At 33.2% G+C, this 16,786-nt stretch overlaps 2 long non-coding RNA genes across 3 annotated transcripts in view; one reads left to right on the top strand and one right to left on the bottom strand.

The window, feature by feature from the left end:
• Positions 1-2,464, bottom strand: part of LOC120517444 — a 73,318-nt gene extending 70,854 nt beyond the window's left edge. Inside the window, exon 1 of the long non-coding RNA XR_005631038.1 lies at positions 2,323-2,464. This is a non-coding gene — a long non-coding RNA (uncharacterized LOC120517444). The remainder of the gene's footprint in view (positions 1-2,322) is intronic.
• LOC120517443 lies at positions 1,250-13,922 on the top strand. 2 transcript variants are annotated; one of them, XR_005631037.1, is made up of 3 exons: positions 1,250-1,914; positions 8,986-9,130; positions 12,130-13,922. It is a non-coding gene; the product is annotated as an uncharacterized LOC120517443 (long non-coding RNA). The 2 variants fall into 2 exon arrangements; XR_005631036.1 differs by lacking the exon at positions 1,250-1,914 and adding an exon at positions 6,292-7,545.
• The last annotated feature ends 2,864 nt before the right edge of the window (positions 13,923-16,786 follow it).

Raw genomic sequence — 16,786 nt, 5'->3', positions numbered from 1 at the left:
GGCAGGTCCCAAGAAACATTATAATGTCATTTTCTAACCCACTTATTTACTGAACAGAGTCATGGGTCTGGGAGACTATCCCAGCTAGCATACAGTGCAAAGCAGGAACAGACTCTGGAAAGAGAGGCAGTCCTTTGCAGGATGAACACACATACACATACACACACTCATCCCCAACCACACCAGAGGGCCAATTTAGTATCACCAATTCACGTAACCTGCATGTCTATGGACTGTGGGAGGAAACCCAAATAAATACGGGGAGAACATGCAAACTCCATGGGACCCAAACTCTGGTCTCCTTACTGCAAGGCAGCAGGGCTACCACTGCACCACTGTGCAGTGAACACTGTAATGTGATCTATCAATATAGTAACAATGCTAAACAGGTTATGATGGTGGTGTAATGATTAGCGTACTTGCCATCCAACCAAGAATTCTCAGTTAATTTTCCACCTGTTACATCTAATATTTTCTTTAACAACATTATGTCAGTATATTCAAAGGTAATTTGGTTGGTATTATATATATTTTTTTCTTTTCAACATTTCCACTTTATGACTAGTAATCAGATAGTTACATACTGCATAATCTTATGTATTGTTCCAAAAATACAGTCAGGAATTTCACAATTTAAAACAGTTTGTTCGTTTAAGTCCATATGATAGCACTATTTTAATCAAATAGAAAATTGTTTTAGCAAAACCTACATGTTTCCTCTTGCCGCATTTAATAAAATAACTGCCCCCAGTACTTAACAGCAGATACAATAATGCATGTGTTTAATACAAGGCAAAGATAAAATGATTAATGGTCAAAATTGTATCATAATAAATTTTGTAAGCCTTCTTAGGTAAAGGTGTCAGCCAAAGAAGTAACTGTAACTGTAAATGCACTATAAAAAGTGGGACTATTGAGACTGGGTAAAAAAAGTCCCTTTGAAACAATGTATGCTATGGTGCGTCTGTGTGTGTCAAGTTTGCAGATTTCTGCTCTGGTAGGGCCTTACTTTTATCTTTGATGCCTTGCATGTACACTAAAGTGATTAGTGAAATTCAAGGAGTCACACACCTATGAAAAAGATTTAACCATAATAATATTTTATATAACTGACCATCACATTTATCCCTAGATATATAAAATGTTGAATATTATGATTATAAATTATTTGCTTACCTTGCAGAAGTGTTCAAGTCGCCTCAAGGTCGCTGTAACTATTATTATTATTACTTATTATTAATTATTATTTGCCTAACGCCTTTATTCAAGGTGACTTGTATTACATTTCTCTTTCTTTTTATTTTCTTCCAGTTGGAGCACAGGCAGGTGAAGTGACTCTCTCATGGCCACACAGTGTCAACAGCGGTACACCGAACCCACAACCAAATAAAACAATGAAAATATGCCTATTAGTGAATTTACACTTTGATTCTCCAGTACACGTGTGGCATGAATGTGCTTTCACATTAAAATAGTAATGTTAACATTTTAAGCGTATTTTTACATCGAGCTAAGACCTTTTAGGGCTGTAATCATTAAAAAAAAATTTACACAGTTTTCTAAACACACTCGAACTAATAAATCACTGTCTTTTAATGGACACAGTATGCCAAGATAATTTGCGTAAAATGAAAATCTTTATATTAGACAAAAAAATGACAAGTCACCTTTATGTGTTACAAGGTAAGGGGAAACGGGGACTGGGCAGGCTCTGCACGTTAAATATTGAACAGCTTAGTCGGGTCCCTCCTTTGAAAAAGTTACGCCTGCTGAGTGCCTTCGTTTTGCAGGCTTACATTCTTTTCTTACATTCTTTACACTTCTTGTTTACGTGACATTTCATCAAGAAATTATTTTTTTTTAATCTATCGTAACTGTAACACCTAAGCAAGAGGCGGCTTAAAAGCAGCTGGGGTAAGTGTGACTAATTGACCCGAAGTTATGTGATTTAATGTAATGTCAGCTGTATTATACATTTTGCTCAGTATCGAACTTTTTTTTAAATAATTTAATTCCTTACTAGTCTGGGAATTATGCAAGTGTATTATAAAGATCGTAAACTAATGTGTGTTTATGCAGTTATTTGAACGTTCACACAATTAGCGTTTCTCTTCAAGTCACCGCGACTTTATATTTGAAAACAACAATGCAATATTCTATTTTCTTTCTTTAAGATGTACACATACCAATATTAGTAGAAGTGTATGTTTACGGCTTTTGCATTTTTTTGTACCAGCGGCCACCACTGTTGTTATTCTTTTTTTAATAACAATGAATTGAGCGTACCGGAGTGTTAATAATAAGTGTATTTAAAATAATTACCTTGGATATACAACTTTAACATATTTTAAGTAGCAATTTAAAGTTATCCTTAGTATTCATGGCAAAATATAGCAATGTTCTCTGTTCTTGCTTGCCTTATATATGAAAAAGAGTAAGCTTTACTATTTAGATTTTTTTGTTTGCTTTTTACATCGGAGTTTAGAGTGCTGCGTGTCACTGGACGTGTGCGTGTCCTCTAGTTCCCCGCTTGGCCAATCACGTCCGTCGCTTCTGCAAACTCTTTACGTAGCTGACACCGCTACCAATCGCGTATCTACCACTGGGGAGTCAGCCAATGACGCGACTCCTAAACGACCGCCCTTCTTATAGTGCCCTTTGCCACAATTTTGAAGGAGCCAAGCGTGTTGCGTAAAATGCCCTGGGAAAAATGTTTCTTAGGAAATGGGTGAAGGTAAACGCTGCCTTGGGTGTGAAGTCTATTTTTTTCTGTGACTTTTACAAGGGTGCAGTTGCGCATATGTGCATAATGATGCTCAAAAGTGTAACCTTTTAGAATGAGTGAAAATAACCTCGACTATATTGGTTGGTAGGGTTCATGCGAAACCTCAAGAAAATTATAAGAGGATTTTTATCCGATTGGAACGTTGTCTCTCATAGTTCAGCCTTTTTGTTATCTTCTTGGGCCCCAGTGATCACCTGCCCCTGTGCTGAAAACAATTACCTTAGAAGTTGGATTACGGATTCCTATTGCTAATATAACCTCCATTGTTTTAACCCACTTAATCCTGTTTCAGATTTTGAGCATGTCTAGCCGATTAATGATTATTAATTAAGCATAAATCAGTCAGTATGTAGATGTAGTGTTTCAGTGGCCAAAGGACCTAGTCCAGGGGTGGCAAACTCCAGGCCTTGAGTGCTGCAGTGGCTACAGGTTTTCACTCTAACCCTTTTCCTAATCAGTGACCAGTTTTGACTACTAATTAAATTTTTCCCCCATCACTTTAATAGCCCTGTTAGAGCAGTTCAGCCCTCTGAATTGATTCCTTTCTTCATTAAATGACAACCAAGCAAAAATGAGATGTGAAACAAGCAAACAGATGACCAGCTAAACTGGGGCTTCAAACTCCAACCAATTTCACTCCAATCACTTTCTTAATGAGAAGCCAATTCTTGCTGTTAATTAAATCCATTATTTAATTCCATGGCTGCTCTCATTCTGCCATAGCACACATTTCGAAAACTGTTGTTTTTCTGTTCTTTCTAAGAGCGCTGTCATAATGCTTTGTTGACCGGATCAGCCTTACCAAGACCATCACCTCTATTTAATTTCAGATATTGTGTAATGGGAACATGGGAGATGGTCATGTGGTGGCTTGTTTTGTGTTTAATTATTGTCTGGCTGCTAATTAAGGAAAAAGAAACAACTATGGGGCCTGAATCAAGTTAATTAAAAGACGTAATCAGCAGCAAAACCTGGTCATTAATTAAGAAGATGGTAAGAATGAAAACCTGCAGCCACTGTGGCACTCAAGGCCTGGAGTTCGCCACCCCTGACCTAGTCCATGTGAAAGCAAGTGACTTGTGTCTGAGTATTGTCATGTATTCTCTGAAATTCTTAAATAGAATTTTAGATTATTAGGAACTCTAAAACTATAAGAGGGAGTGTGTGAAAGGATGGAAGAACATCATGTGTAAAGTCTATTCCAACACAGTTTCATATTCATTTAAAACTGAATTTACCTATATTCCGATTAGGGAAAAAACAAACATGATGATTGAATGTAGTTTGACCACTAACATTTTTTGTGTTTTAGTTTTGTCATAAACTCTAATGTAAATTTCAGATAATTTAACTTTTGAGTGCATAAAATAATAGTGTATGCGCGATTTAAAAATCATTTACATTTTATAGTTCATTTGGGCCTTTGCAATAGGCATATCTGAGCAATTGAAACAAATCATTCTTCACTATAGTATATAGTGCTTTTCACAAAGTACACCATCATATAGTACTATTTAAATAATATTGGGTAAATGATCAACTTTAAAAGTAATCACCTTGCATGGTGTAATTTTTCAACATTTAGTGAAATCCAAATTGTGCACAGTAATTTTAACACTCAGCTGTGTATGATTTCTTTGAAGGGCTTGTTAGATTACATCTATTCTTGTTTAATTAGGTACAGTCTGTTGTGATCAGTGAATGAATCTCATGGCTGATATGGGAACACCTTAAAATCTCCCTGGAAGGGATGAAATTAGATCTGCCATGCTTGGTTTCCATTAGTTGACCAAAGCAAAGGGCTAGCACAATAAATAGGTGGATTGGTCTTGAAGAGGCAGTCCATTTTGATAACCTTCATTATATACAAGAAGGTGAGGTCAGAAGGCATATGGGAAAAAAAGTCAAACTTAATTCCACACTGAAAAACAAACTAGATGTTTTTGGCTGCTGAGCTTTTCTCAGATCTACTGAGCCTTGGTTTGGTTTAACAGCTGAAGCATTGTATTTTTAACTTTCTGGTTTTAATAAGTTGAATTTAATTTTATGTAATGAGGCAAGTAAAAAAATGGAACAGCAGTTTATCTATCAATTTTCTTATAGAGAGATTGTTTAATTCTGCAGCAATGGACATTTTACAGTTTTAATATCACAACTTTCTTAGATTTTAAAAACAGATAGTTTATAAAAATGCATGTTCAACTGTTGTTACTAATGGTGTGTGTTTTGAGAATTGCATGCCATACAGGATGAATTCCTGTAAAATGTGCATTGCTGCAGAGTGAATGTTCAAAGTTTATGAACCAAAGCTGTTTTTATATTAAAAGTCCAGACGTGGTGGTGAAACACTGTTTCTCAATTTTGGTTATAATTCCAACTAGTGTGAAAACAACTACCGAAATTTTTAGATCATGCTACTAATTTGGTTCAATATATGCTAGTGATACAAGAAGCACAAGTAGGTGTGCATGTATAGAAACTAATTAGCAAGTTTGTTGCAGTGAAAAACTGCTGCCCCTGTTTACCTTCAGGACCATGACTGAAGTGGCTATCAAATATTAAGATATTTATTTAAATTTGGTTGAAAATTTCTTTCTGTGTTTAATATGTTTGTTTTTCTAACCCATCATATACAAATCTCCAGCAGAATTGTTTTAAATTAAAATTTAATTTTACAAAAATGAAGAAAAAAAAAATGAGAAAATGTTTTATTGGATTTGTTTTCATAACACTCAAGTTAATTGTTATACATTTCTTATTTTTAATTTTTCAAAATAAATCCCTTTCAAATTAGTAACTTGTATAGCATGCAGTTACACTGTTTGAGCCCCTTGAATATGTTACACATTTGCATTTATTGTGTGTATTCCTTGTTAAACTGTAAACTTACAAATACGAACTTAAGACAACTGTTAACAAGAAAACTGATCAAGGATAACATTTCTGTAGAATGAGAATCAACTTGAATTTAGTAAAATATAAATGATGCTTGCTGAATGTATTTTGGAAACTGCAGAAGTTTGAAAAGGAATAAACTGCCTTATTAAATAAAGACGGAAGCTGATTAAATGTTCATTTGCTATGTCCTGGCTGTATGAATATTGCTGTCAGAACAAGTGCCAATTTCCCAAGACTGTGCTAAGGACAAGCAGGTTTTGAAACTGGAGAAAAAAAGTGTTTTGGTGCCTAAGTTTTTCTCTAGGCTCAGTCACTGTCTCTGTGGAGTCGGCATGCTATCTCTGTGTTTTCAAAGATGTGTGCATGTTTTAGGTTAATTGAAAGCTCAACATTGGACTGTTATGAGTTACTGTGCCCTATTTGGACTGGCATCTCTTTATTATTGATTACAATCCTGTGCCTAATGCTAAGTAATTCTCCCGGTCTTTGTGACAATGTATTGAATAAAACTGTTTTAAAGGATGGATGAATAGATATTGCAGAAAGCCTCTTATTTGTGGTGATATTTATTATTTTTAATTATTTTATCCAGATTTTATTTCTTGTCATTTTAGGTAAATTTTACATTTAATCTTGCTGGAATCATTTAAATGGTGTCTCGGGAATTAGAAATAGAAGCATGCAAAACAGCAGTGTTTATGCCAGTAAAAACTTGTGCACTATATATTTTATTTATTTATTTTATTCTATTCTGAAGGTGGCAGCAAGCACATTGTCTCAGCACATTGTGTTTTTGCTTAAGTGTCATGTGTTGGTACAAAATGTCAAAGGTGCTACATATAATAAATCCTGACATATTTAATGCCTCTAAGTATGAGTTTGCTTAGCTAATTCCTTATTAAATGAACATAATTACAATAAGCAATGTGGTAGAAAACGTTAGACTATACAGTAGGGACCGTCCATCCATTATCAAACTCACTTAACTGTGTTTTGGGTCAAATGCCAGCAATTACCATTTGCGTAAGGTATACACCTAAAGATAACAAGTGGAACATTTTTTTAGAAAGTGTTACAGGGTCAGTTGTTGTAAAGTTGAGATAATGTTGGGCCTTTTTTATTATTATAGTGGGAAAGTTAATTTCTCTAAGAAAAATCAGATATTAGAAATCTTTGATGTGACAGAGTTATCTAAAAAACAAAAAAATAATGCATTAGAAAATGCAAATCAAGAGAAACAAAAAGTAATATGCAATAGTGATATCTAATCCTATGTCAGCATAGAATATCAGATGAATAAACTACTATGTGAAATAAGCAGCAGAGACCCAGATGGTTATTATTATTTTCTGGTGAATGGAGCATGCAAAACAGAAACTGTTATATAAGCTAAACAATAATAAAAGAAGAAGAAATTACCAGTCCAATTAAGGTTGATTAAACATTTTTGGCTATGTGTATTTCCGCTATGAATATTTCAAATAGGTCATTTTTTAAATTATATTACTCTATTACATAAGTGTCAGCTGATTCAAAGAATCCCGAAAATATTTAGAGCAGAACTTATTTTTTTTCTTCCTGTGCACTTAGTGTATGTTGTACCATAAATTGTTTGTGACAAGTTGTAAAAGCGTCTTGTGGCCATGGAAGTTGGACACAGAAGATGATGTGTGTCGACAGCTGCTTTGCAATACAGTGATACAATCCCATCATTCTGGTTGGGTTAGCCTGTGTGGTATAAAAGGCTGCCTTGCGAATGAGATTCTCTCAGTCACTGGTCTCCTCAGCCAGGAGTGACTCTGCACTCACCAAGAGCTCTTCAGTTAAACAAAATAGTATCTGCAGAGTTGGGAAAAGGAAAGGTGAGGTTTTATTTGTTTTTCTTACATATTTTGGATTTCTTTGCAGGCTGGTTTTAAGTGTTTTTCTACCAGACAGATGCTGACCTCACAGATATTCATAATATTTATTGAGACATTTTAGAAATGGAAATATAGTATGTGCTTAACTGCATAAAATGCAGAGGATTAAGCAGTCCTAGCAACATATTTTTTCATAAACATTTTTCTTTTAAAAAAATAAGCAGTTGTCTTACATAACTTCACTTTTAAGGCAGTACTACACTGATTCATCATCACATATTCTGGATGAAAATTCATAGTAGTTTTTAAAATAACTACATTTGTTTATACTGTCTAAGAGTGATGCCAGTTTTATTCCATAATTTTGTATATAAGCATTTTGTCACATTCCGAATCAGACCAAGATAGTTTTCTAATTTCATAGTATGGTACATTACATATAGGAAATGTGTATATACAGTAGAAGTAAATAAGGAAAGGTAACCAGTACGTATAAAATACACAATAAAATATATTTATATGGAGTGCAGAAACACTGCATGTATTTCAGTTAGTAGCAGTACACTAATAACATTTGAAATTCTATGTGGTTGATATGTATATCAAAATATTTATATGTAAACATGTAGCATAAAAAACAAAAAATGCAAGTAGTACATCAAATGCATCTACCGGTTACATATTAATTTGGTTTTTTATATGTAAACTTAGACAGTTTTGATCCATTTTCATATTGTATTGCTATAAAAGGTATAAAAAACATTTTTATAAGGTGCTTTTTTAGATTCCTACAAGTATATTTGTGTATTTATATAATATGTATATTTTAGCAGTTAGAGAATGTGCTAATTGTTATAAACTTTATAAGATGGATTTAATATATATAGTTCAATATTGGAGGAATTTGTAATATAGGTATTCATGAAAATCTGCTCAGTAATGAAATGGATATTTTCTTAAATTAGACAACATGTTCATTATGTATAGAAACCTCTATATGTAAAAAGGTTTAATAAAAATACATTTACTAATTCACAATGAGTATGCACATTTTTCTAATTTTGCAAAAATGCATGTACTTTGCAATGAAAATTTTATACTTTTCAACAAAAAAATAGTACATTTCATAAGTACCATTGTAAGCTTAACTTGTGCATCAGGCAGGGTTTGCAATAGATAGATAGATAGAGCATGCAAAGCAGCATTTATTTACTGTGTTAGGAAGATATCTCAAAATAGAAGACTCCTTTAATATAGTTATTTAGAATCTAAACTCTGAGATTAATGCTGTACTAAATCACTTGAACTGAGTTGTACAAATCAGCAGCATGTAGCATATGCATCCAAATCGCTTAACGGATAAAGCAGACTGGAAGTCCCAGGTCCAGTTTTAATGTTTAATGTCTAACAGACTCTTTCTTTGGTGGAAATTGTTACTAGGTTGATGAAGTTAAAAGTGACAAGCTGATGATCACAACTGATGGTAACTCTGAGTGATGTTCTCTAACTGCTAGAAAAACCAGACTGAACAGACATGATCATTCGATTAGGTAGACTGACTCCTGGATACTTTCGGCTTCTGCAGGTTGGATTTAATTTTCCACTTTTTACCAAAAGATTTAAAATTTTAATTCATTTTTATAGAGTAATTTAGGTTAGCATTTTTTTTGTTTGTCTTAATTTATTATATTTGGTAAAGTTTATTGATTTTAAAAATTATTACTATGTAAATGTAATGTATTTTAGGGCTAACAGCAAGGATAATGGTATACAATAACAAAACTAAAGATTTATAATATATGCTTGTTCCTCATATAAATTATTGGTTTTTTTTATAATATTTTATATTTATTACAATGTCTAAATGTCATCTAAGAACATTATTAGATTGGTAATTGCTTTCTGTATTTCGGTTAAACCATGTAGAAACAAACATTTCTTTCACAAACAAGCATGAACTGATACAGATAAAAATAAATGGGGAATTCTGAATTGTAGCTACCCTATATACATATTTATTTTTTGCAATTTGTGGTTGTGAATACATGCTAATAAGGATAAAATTATTATAATGATTGAATAATTTCAATTACGTGCTAGGCATTGTTAGTAATGTCTGTGAGGGCATTTTGAGTTTGGGTGTCTTTTAATGTTAAAATGTGCAGCTCATTTGCTCTTTCAACTAGACTTTCTCTTAAAGAGTAGAAAGTGTTTTTTAATTTTTTTGTATCTACTGTATTTTGTTTATTCTAATTTTCTGTTTCAAATGCATTAAAATAGAATTATACATTTCATGCAATATGTCTTCTTAATGGATTTACCCTCTTGATTCACAAAGCCACAGGGAAATGCATATGTATCATTTAATTACAGATGAACCATGGTGAAGCGGCTTATGTAAGAACCTCACTGTGAATTAGAGCACTCATTCAACACACTCTAGAGCCCAGAGGTTGTAATGGCGGCCAACCAAAAATAAAGAAAGGAAATTCATTAATAAAAATCAACTATAAATGTACTCCACTGTTTATAAATATAAACATTTTAGAATACTGTCCAGTTATTGAAATTCTATTTAAATCTAAGTCTAGTGGACTTTGCATTTTTTCACTTTGTGACCTTTGTGTGTATGTGTGTGATTTGTTTTTTCGTTTATTGTTTTTTTTTTTCCTTGGTCATCCAATTTCCTTTTGTATCTGAAAGATATGTTTGTTAATAGTTGACTCTAAGTTGTCCTGGTGTAAGTGTTCCCTGAAACACATTTAACTTCCAAACAATGCCCTTATGTTGAAGTAGGGTTTAATTTTTTTTTTTAAAGTTTTGTGAATAAGACATTATTTTATTAACAAGGAATAATACACTTCTTGTTATAGTAATGTTCTGATCAGTGAGCCTCTTTATAAAATTGCTTTAACCAAACAGTTTGCCCTTGTAGCTTCTGAAATTGTTTGCTGCACTAGCATTGCCTTTTTTAGAGACAGGAGATAAACAATCTGTTGGTTGTTAAAACCTAATGGAAAACAAAGATGCCATTAAACCATGTAATGCTTTTTAATAAGCTATGGGTTGAGCTCTTAACAGTTTGTTGTAACACAATTTTCAAGATATTTTGTAAGCCTAAATTTTTTTTATGACGGTACATTCTGACTGCATACATATGGACAATAATGATTAATGAGAACTTATGATTTTATATATATATATATATATATATATATATATATATATATATATATATATATATATATATATATATATATATATATATTTTTTTTTTTTTCTTGGGAGCTTTAGGTATCTTTTTTACTTATTTTTCAATTATTAAATGTAATAATTAACACTTAGTACTGTAGTTATTTCTAAAATTTTACACCACTTTGTCAAGAAAGAAAACATGAATTATTCACAGGAAATACCTCTCATTCTGCAAACCATATATTAGTTTTTGTATATTTCTTTATTTTAAATTTCCTTATTAATATTTCATTCTATTGTGAACCTGCTCACCATCTGAGAATAATTATAAATGACAGGAAATCACTGAATTAGAAGAGTAAAAGCCAAAAACCTTTTAATGTTTTTGTAATTTTTTTGTGGTACATATGCTTTGAAGAGGGGGAATCAGGGTGCCTGAGTAAATAAGAATTTATGAAATTTCCTGAATAGTTCCTGCTGTTGTTATAGCACCTCAGAAGCAATCTTTGAAATGTTTATTTAAAGTATTTTTTTGTTTTATTTGTAGTTCTATAGCCAGTTTTTTGGGGCATTATTTAAGTGTAAATACAGTATATCTAAGTAAGCAGAGGTAGGAAAGGTGTAAGAAAATGACTTCAGTGATCCAAATTGCTGAAAATGAATAAGTGCATAGATTTTAAGATTTGCTGAATGTTTTATGCTTTATATTAAGATGAAAATCTATTTTTAATCATCTAGTCAATAACACAATGTATAATTTAATACTTTTTCATTATATGATAATCAAGATGGTTGTGAATGGTACTGGGTGCAAGCCTAAATGTGCCTTTGTAAGGGTTCCAATATTGACATCACCTGGTCATTGTCTGCACGGACTTGGCAGATTCTATTCCTGACTTTTTTTTTCCCCTAGCTACCCTGTCTTCTTCCTACATCTCAAAAATGTGCATATTAGGCTTATTTGCAGCTCTAGTTTGGCCTGGCAAAAAAACAACAAAAAAAACAACTGTACTATATGTGAAATTTTAGATATTACAAAACATTCAACTGTTAATAATACAAACCGTGTTTTCTTTTATTAAGTGAACTAGTCTTGTAATCTGCATTTCATTTTTCAACTAATAAAATATTAAAGTCCTACAAATGTGTGCTACATTTATATAGAAATTAAGTGTTACTTTTGCATTAGATTTTCAACAAAGTTCATTATGCAACAGCCAATGAAATAATGATGATTAATTATAATTTTACAATTTTACATTCATGAAATAGTTACTGTTTTTTTCTGTTTTGTGCATTTTGGATAATGTGATTTTGTTTAACCTGACATTCTATAAATGTAGTTTTTAGAAAGAAATCACATTCACGTTTCCATTTGCTTATTTTCAGAGACAAATTGCAGGGGAGGTTGAAACACAGCAAAAAGACAGAATGGTTAATCACATTGCTATGTTGCTAGCAATTGTTGGACTTGGTCTGTCATACTACAGTTCCAGAAGAATGGCCAGACAAGCTAACGGAAACCAGATTTCTTAAATCGCCTAAGTTGAATACTGATGGGAGAATGGTATAGAAGTGTTGGAAGACTGTAAAAATAGGAAACAGTAACTATTCAGATTCTTGCAAACACCATTATAGATAAGGCTGATCACTGAAAGCCAGAGGATTTAAGAATGAGCAAGGACCAGTTATAATAACTTTTGATCGCTACTTTTACCATTTGTAGCCAAAAAAACTTCATTGTAAACATTTACTAAACAAGAGTACATAAAGTGGCAATTCTGTCAGTGAAACATGAAGTAATGAAATATGATGGGAAGAGGTACCAAATTTTCACAAAATCCCATAGTGAACTATTCTTAGAGATGAAGTCTTGTTTGTAGTTACTCATTAACTAAAAGAGATACTAGCCTGTCCTGCCTATGACCACACCAGGACATGAATCCAGCAGGGTAGCAGTATCAATAACTATTTTCCTGCCATATTACCCTCAGGCTATTTGTCCTTAATCCAGGAAAATGTTTGTTAACAATTTCGAAATGAAACAAATTGCACATAGGTTGACATTTAAGTTAAAATACATATGAACATATAGTAGATATATTTTCGATCTTTTTTCTATTAGTTACTTAATTGTTATTATAGTTAAGAATTCTTACAAAATACCAATATGAAATTACATAAGTGGTTAGAGATGTATGTTTCTTAATTCAACTTTTAGCATTTTTAGTAGACAATGTTGTATTCTCATTTGTCTCTCCCACAGCCCTTTCAAAAGACCACTCTTCTCAAGTAAAGGAAGTTTTTTTTAATATTTTGTTCTTCCTTTGTCATGTATTCATATAGAACTTTCCATGAAACTCCATATTTCAGGGAATCTGTACAATATATTATGATGAACATTGTTACATTTGAAACATCGGTAGCTTAACTGACATGCTTAGATTCACACAATACACCAGCAGTGGCTTTAAAAACCTGCAACCATATGAATTATGTTTTACATCTAGAACCTGTAAGTCTCACTGTCAGTGCTTATGTATTCCATATATTTTACTCGGAGCGACTCATTGTTAAGTTTAAGGAATTCATTTTGACAAACTGCATGAATTTATTGAAACTAGGCTTCAGACCCAGGTGGTTTCTGAAACACTGGATCTCACAACATTTGGGATTCTTTAATACATTAGCAAAATACAAAATAAGTCCTTTTGAATAGCAGTTGTAACTGTTGTATTTTTCTAATGAGGAGTAATTAAGTAACTTGATTTATTTAGACATTGTAATATATATAATCCTACAACTTAATGTAATTTAAACATTTATTTAATTTTATGTTTAGGGTATATGTCCTTGCAAAGTATGTTTTGTTTTAAGCTTTGGTAAGGAATGAGCAGATGACCAAGTTAAGAGTTTAGCTGAATAGATGAGAAATTTAAACAAATGAAAGAAATGATATAAAAAAACTAACATTGCAGTAGAATAAAAAATATTTTAAAGGTCTGAATCAGACGTTGCTTCATTTTAATCATCATTCTTAATGTTCATTTCCTTGTCTGATATGTAACACAGTTTTTATTTTTGGCACAAATGTTATTTATAAGTAGGGGATGACTTCTGTTAACAAAAGAAAGGGTGCAATAATAAAAGTCGATCTAAACAAAGGACTTGACAAAGCAGAACATGGTGACTGTGCGGGTTTTTGTTGTCTGTGTTTTTCTATGACTGTCAGGAAGCTCTGTCTGAGATTTGAATCTTGTTTTTCCATCTCGGGGAGCACATGCCTTTGTATCAGATGTGATGTGCTGTGACAGGCTGAATCCACGTTTTTCGGCACATGCAGCCACCGTCATACTGTCTGTGCTTTGAGACAGTCCATTCTGCTGATCGGTGCTAGAGGGGGAGGGGGGTGACTTTAAAACCCTTTCAGGCACCAGTGTGACATGGAAATGTTCATCAAAACCAAAAGCCAAAAACCTGAACTTTGTAGTATCCAAATTATATAACACTATGTGAAGGATAAAAAACACCAAAGGGCCACGATTTATCTGCATGTTTCTGACATTTAAAGAACAGAGTTTAGTAAGACTGTCTCAGCCAATAGGATGGTAAATGACAAATGTTAAGGTCTACACTGGCCTGTGCACTTCTTCATGCATTATAGACAGAAGGCAGCATCTGTACAAGGCTGAAATCAACCCTAGATGGATCACCAATCCAACACAGGGTATGAATAAATCACTTTAAATAAAAATGGTAACATTTGTACACATTAACAATAGCCATGCCTTTTGTATTTACTGTTCATTATGTAAATTATAAATTAGGTTTTCATACATTGTATGACCCCCATAGAATTTGTGACTTGTAGTGAATCAACCACTATGAGGCTTTATTTGAGCCCTAGATGCTAACTGCAAATAACCTGTATTGTGTGAGTGTGCCCTGAAACTGACGGCGTAGAAGAAGACATGCTGCATAAACCTGCATCACATTATTTTAAGTAACATGCAGACATGAAAGCGGGTTTTCTTGCATTCGAGATCATTAGGGTAAGATGGTGCTGCAGAGTGCTATGTCCAAATTATGAATCACAGAGTAAGAGACAGCTCTTTATTCATCAGACTCATTATAGATTCAGAAGTAATATAAATTGCATAATTTAGTATAAAATAAATGCATTTATATTAAAACAAAAAGTATATAATAAGCAATCTGTGGCCAGTGTATTAGGTACACCAATCAACTACAAGGCATGACCTACTTTTGCCTCCATTTGCCATAAACTGAATTCACCAAGTCATGACTTCAATGTGTTGCTGGGAACATTCAGTAGGGTTTCTGATGGCACAGGGTAATGGACACATCTGAGGCTCACCTGCAGAGGAAGGGTGCAGATTACATTTTCATTATTATATGTTTTCAGACCTCATTTATGACTAAATGACACCTATTACAGAAGAAACATAGCAATGCCTGATATGAATATGTTCTTTAGAAAACATGTTAATAATAAATCCAAACAAAATAGAGAAAAAAATAATTTAAAAAGCAATAATCAAAAGGGCATGTTCATGATGGGTTTATTTAGGTCACTGTTCAATTTAATATTTACCAAGCAGCAATGTCCTAAAAATCTACAACAGATGGATTCCTGTCCTTTTGAAGCTTACAGTAAAAACCTTAAAACTGATGACTGACAACTCCATTTTTGTTAATTTCCGGCGTTGGCTGTTCGACCTTGTGCCACATGTTTAATGCCCAAAGGGACTGAGTGACTCCTGTTAGAGACAAGATGACTAAATATTTTAAAAGAACACCACAAACAGTTCTCTCCTAGCAGCAGAAAAGGAAAGACGGACCAGGCCGTTTTGAGCTTATCTCCTTTTGTGTGTTTGTCTCTCTCCCACTAATCTCTGCCTTCTACAGTTTTTCTCTTGCTCGCTGATTCATTTGGAGTCGTTAAAGCAGCTTATCGTCTTCCTATTTATGGTTTTATACTAGGCTTTAGTTTTCAAGTTAATTTTTTTGTCCACATTGGCCCATTTTCACAAAGCATTCAAATGCCACCACAGCTGAAAATATATGAAAGAAATGAAAAATATCAAAATCGAATAAATAATCTTCATTTTATATACAGTGCTACCTTTACATTGTATGTTAGAGAGCAAAATAAAAAAAAAAGTTCAATTGGAAGCAACAGGGTATAAAGCAGGATCATCCATCCTGCTTGTTTAACGTGCTTGACCCAGCTCTGGAATGCTGGGAGTACAGCACCATGCATATGACAGGAACCCAGCCTGGGTGTCGGCTTAATGCAGGGCATACTGACTCCAGTGGCCTTACTAAAGTACCATCCTACACTCTTAAAAATGACAGTTCTTTCGTGGCACTTTACTGGGTTGTTTGGCTCTTTGCTGGATGTTTGATCAGCAAATAACCATTTCATTTTTGGTTGGGTTCTTTGCATATGAAATTAGTTCTTTGGGCTTTGAAATGATTCTTCATATGTGGATAAAGCATAATCCTTTAAAATTTAAATTTATAGCAGGCTACCTAGCAAGATTTGGACATATAATGAAAGCCTGTGTTGTGGTATCCTTTTAAAATCATGAGCCCTTTAGTATTTCACAACTTCATTACCATCTCTTTATGGTTATGTATGAAGCCTGTTATGTATCTACATAAATGTAGATACCAAAAATAATTCCCTTATGGCATCTCTCAGAAGAACTGCTCTATCACCTTTATTTTTAAGAGTGTATTGTGGCCATTTGGATATGTAGAGAGGGTCACTAAAGTCCAAAACTTTTACTTGTATAGATTTTTCACTCACACACTTCCTACCTATCTGTTTTATTGCCAAGCTTGTCCCTGCTCTGACACAATGTAGCACTAAAGTTTTAGTCAATGCCTTAGTTACTTTGCTCATCAAGTACTATAATGGCATTAATTCTGGCATCTCAAACAAACCTCTTCACAGATTACAGCTTATTCAAAACGCTGCCACCAGGATCACCACATATGCCAGGCTAGTAGAACATAT

The sequence above is a fragment of the Polypterus senegalus genome, chromosome 17 (assembly GCF_016835505.1).
Source record: "Polypterus senegalus isolate Bchr_013 chromosome 17, ASM1683550v1, whole genome shotgun sequence".
Classification (NCBI taxonomy): domain Eukaryota; kingdom Metazoa; phylum Chordata; class Cladistia; order Polypteriformes; family Polypteridae; genus Polypterus; species Polypterus senegalus.
The sequence above is the reverse complement of the archived record's forward strand: the minus strand, read 5'-3'. Positions and strand labels throughout refer to the sequence as shown.